The sequence below is a fragment of the Rhinichthys klamathensis genome, unplaced genomic scaffold (genome assembly GCF_029890125.1).
Source record: "Rhinichthys klamathensis goyatoka isolate OS25496 unplaced genomic scaffold, OSU_Roscu_1.1 h1tg000578l_1, whole genome shotgun sequence".
Lineage (NCBI taxonomy): Eukaryota > Metazoa > Chordata > Actinopteri > Cypriniformes > Leuciscidae > Rhinichthys > Rhinichthys klamathensis.
Window position 1 is genome coordinate 2,973,243 of NW_026607042.1, and position 4,258 is coordinate 2,977,500.

At 64.8% G+C, this 4,258-nt stretch overlaps 1 non-coding gene across 1 annotated transcript in view; it reads left to right on the forward strand.

The window, feature by feature from the left end:
- The first annotated feature begins 4,179 nt into the window (after window positions 1-4,179).
- Window positions 4,180-4,258, forward strand: part of LOC130075446 (18S ribosomal RNA) — a 1,863-nt gene continuing 1,784 nt past the window's right edge. Inside the window, exon 1 of the ribosomal RNA XR_008805516.1 lies at window positions 4,180-4,258. This exon is cut by the window's right edge and continues 1,784 nt beyond it. This is a non-coding gene — a ribosomal RNA (18S ribosomal RNA).

Sequence of the window (4,258 nt, forward strand, 5' to 3'; positions counted from 1 at the left end):
GGTCAGACCGGGTGGGGAAGCGGCCTGACCCAGCCCAGATGTAAATGCACCCTGTGCGGGCACGAGACTTACAGTAAAACGCGGGTCTGGATTGGACACCCAAGACCCCTAACCGCTGCGCATCCGGGCGAAGGTTGCAACGCCCCTGGCTGCGTGTGGTCATGGTGAAAGGCCACACTGGAGGGAAATGCCAAGATATGTATATATACACTCAAACAAAGAGCTCCATGCTCTCGCTGACCTTCCTGCTCGTCGCTCCTGCTGGACGACACTCTTCTCGGACAAGGTGACGGTCAACAGGCGCCTCCGGGTTGCCCGGGGCCCGGAGGAGAGCACCTCCTCCTCCGGGCCGTCGCTGCTAGGGGTTGCCTGGTCGATTGGAACTTCGGACGCGCCTGGGGACGGCCCCTGCCCGGTCGAAAGACCGCTCTGGGCAGCTTGCTCCTCCCCGCTCTGCGCGTCGACTCTAGACGCGGCCTCCCTCCGGGGAAAGCAGGCCGCGTCGACCCTCGGGAGACTCAGAAGACCCGTCTGAAATGGCTGTCCGCAGAGGCGGTGGTGTCGGCGGGCGCGTCGGGAGGCTTGGACGGTCGGGGAGGTAGTAGGGGGCCCCCTCGTCACGTCTCAGAGCTTAACTTCGCCCTGCGCCTCACCCCGCTTTGAAAGCACCCTTCTCGGTTACGGCCTCGACCCAGAGGCCTCCCACCCCCAGACGGATGGATCCTCGCGCGCCCTATGAGCGGCCGTGCCGTCCTCGAGCCATCCCTCGACCGGGGGCCCGAGCGGAGCGAGACCCGTGTGTAGGAAGCCAGCGCGCCGCGGTTTCGTCTGTCCGGGGCTCTTCGGTTGATCCCGGGGTAAATAAAATCCATATGCTTGTCGAACGGGCCTCGACCCAGAGGCCTCCCAGACGGATGGATCCTCGCGCGCCCTATGAGCGGCCGTGCCGTCCTCGAGCCATCCCTCGACCGGGGGCCCGAGCGGAGCGTGACCCGTGTGTAGGAAGCCAGCGCGCCGCGGTTTCGTCTGTCCGGGGCAAATAAAAAACCATATGCTTGTCGAACGGCCTCGACCCAGAGGCCTCCCAGCCCCAGACGGATGGATCCTCTCGCGCCCTATGAGCGGCCGTGCCGTCCTCGAGCCATCCCTCGACCGGGGGCCCGAGCGGAGCGAGACCCGTGTGTAGGAAGCCAGCGCGCCGCGGTTTCGTCTGTCCGGGGCTCTTCGGTTGATCCCGGGGTAAATAAAATCCATATGCTTGTCGAACGGGCCTCGACCCAGAGGCCTCCCAGACGGATGGATCCTCGCGCGCCCTATGAGCGGCCGTGCCGTCCTCGAGCCATCCCTCGACCGGGGGCCCGAGCGGAGCGTGACCCGTGTGTAGGAAGCCAGCGCGCCGCGGTTTCGTCTGTCCGGGGCAAATAAAAAACATATGCTTGTCGAACGGCCTCGACCCAGAGGCCTCCCAGCCCCAGACGGATGGATCCTCTCGCGCCCTATGAGCGGCCGTGCCGTCCTCGAGCCATCCCTCGACCGGGGGCCCGAGCGGAGCGAGACCCGTGTGTAGGAAGCCAGCGCGTCCGTGGTTTCGTCTGTCCGGGGCTCTGGGGTAAATAAAAACATCAAATTTCGAAAAATCGACCAAGTCCAAAAAATGGGCGATGTCTTCAGAGACCCATGCTGATAGACCTCCCTGGCTAGTCCAGGGAAAGTGCCTCGGTTCCGGGCACAGATGGATCGGTTTGCCTGACGGAGCTCCGCCTGGAGCTGAGACGGTCCTAGGACGGACCCTTGGGTCTTTGTGGAGGAGGGAGTGACAGCCCTCCGCTCGGACAAGGGACACGAACCAGAACCAGAGTACAGTGGTGGTCAGACCGGGTGGGGAAGCGGCCTGACCCAGCCCAGATGTAAATGCACCCTGTGCGGGCACGAGACTTACAGTAAAACGCGGGTCTGGATTGGACACCCAAGACCCCTAACCGCTGCGCATCCGGGCGAAGGTGCAACGCCCCTGGGTGCGTGTGCTCATGGTCAAAGGCCACACTGGAGGGAAATGCCAAGATGCATAAATACACTCAAACAAAAAGCTCCATGCTCTCGCTGACCTTCCTGCTCGTCGCTCCTGCTGGACGACACTCTTCTCGGACAAGGTGACGGTCAACAGGCGCCTCCGGGTTGCCCGGGGCCCGGAGGAGAGCACCCCCTCCTCCGGGCCGTCGCTGCTAGGGGTCGCCTGGTCGATTGGAACTTCGGACGCGCCTGGGGACGGCCCCTGCCCGGTCGAAAGACCGCTCTGGGCAGCTTGCTCCTCCCCGCTCTGCGCGTCGACTCTAGACGCGGCCTCCCTCCGGGGAAAGCAGGCCGCGTCGACCCTCGGGAGACTCAGAAGACCCGTCTGAAACGGATGTCCGCAGAGCGCGGTGGTGGCGGCGGGCGCGTCGGGAGGCTTGGACGGTCGGGGAGGTAGTAGGGGGCCCCCTCTGTCACGTCTTAGAGCCTCACTTCGCCCTGCGCCTCACCCCGCTTTGAAAGCACTCTTCTCGGTTACGGCCTCGACCCAGAGGCCTCCCACCTCCCCCCAGATGGAGGGTTCCGCACGCGCCCTATGAGCGGCCGCGCCGTCCTCGAGCCATCCCTCGACCGGGGGCCCGAGCGGAGCGAGACCCGTGTGTAGGAAGCCCGCGCGCTGCGGTTCGCCCCCGTCCGGGGCTCCTCGGTTGATCCCGGGGTAAGAAACATATGCTCATCACACGCTCAGGTCTGGGTAAACGGCGAAACGACTCCAGGGGCTTGAGACACCCCTGGAGGAGAGAAGGCAGTGAGAAACAAAAACGGACAGTGTCTGTGAAGTTGCGTACGAACGAGATTCCCATGCTGACTCACCTCCCTGGCTGGCGACCGGGGAGAGTGCCTCGGGTTCGGGCACGAGCGAATCCGTCTACCTGACGGAGCTCCAGATGGAGCAAAGACGGTCCCGAAACGGACCTTCGGGGTTTTGTCGAGGAGGGGACAAGCGCTCCGATCGGACAAGGTTGACGGGCGGGCGGGCGCCCTGGAGGAAGGTGCTCCTCCGAAGCAAATAAAAAAACGGACAGAGTCTGGAACGATGCGGTCAAACCAGGTTCCCAAGAACACGCGACTCCCCGGCTGGCGACCGAGGAGAGTGCCTCGGGTTCGGGCACGAGCGAATCCGTCTGCATGGCGGAGCACCCGTCGGTGCAAAGACGGTCCTAAAACGGACCTTCGGGGTTTTGTCGAGGAGGGGACAAGCGCCCCGCTCGGACAAGGTGACGGATGAAGCTCGTTCTCGGTCTCGGGTTCCCTACATCCTGGGGAGGATGCTTTATCTGGGGCGGTAAGCGGTGACGAGGGCGCTCTGGAGGAAAAGTCCCCCTCCGAAAAAAGGACAGAGTCCGTAAATGTGCGGTCGAAAAAGTTTCCCAGGACGGCCAGCCTCCACGGCCGGTGACCGAGGAGGGCGCCTCAGACTCGGGCGCGGTCGAAACGGTCGCATCGGCGGAGCACCCGTCGGTGCGAAGACGGTCCTAAAACGGACCTTCGGGGTTTTGTCGAGGAGGGGACAAGCGCCCCGCTCGGACAAGGTAACGGTCTTTCGTACGAAAACGGGCGCCTCCGGGTTGCCCGGGGCCCGGAGGAGAGCACCCCCTCCTCCGGGCCGTCGCTGCTAGGGGTCGCCTGGTCGATTGGAACTTTGGACGCGCCTGGGGACGGCCCCTGCCCGGTCGAAAGACCGCTCTGGGCAGCTTGCTCCTCCCCGCTCTGCGCGTCGACTCTAGACGCGGCCTCCCTCCGGGGAAAGCAGGCCGCGTCGACCCTCGGGAGACTCAGAAGGTCCGTCTGAAACGAACGTCCGCCACGGCGGCGGAGGACGCGGTGCGCGTCGGGCAGGATCGGACTGGGCGAGGCCCCACCCCTCCCCGGTCTTCGAGCCGACCCTTCGCCACCGCACCTCCCCGCCCCGAAAAGCACCCCTTCCCGGTTACGGCCTCGACCCAGCGGCCACACACCCCCCCACCTCCGCCACGGAGGAGGGTTTTCCGCACGCGCCCTATGAGCGGCCGCGCCGTCCTCGAGCCATCCCTCGACCGGGGGCCCGAGCGGAGCGAGACCCGTGTGTAGGAAGCCAGCGTGTCGCGGTTCTCCTTCCCCATGGCGGCTTACCTGGTTGATCCTGCCAGTAGCATATGCTTGTCTCAAAGATTAAGCCATGCAGGTCTAAGTGCACACGGTCGGTACA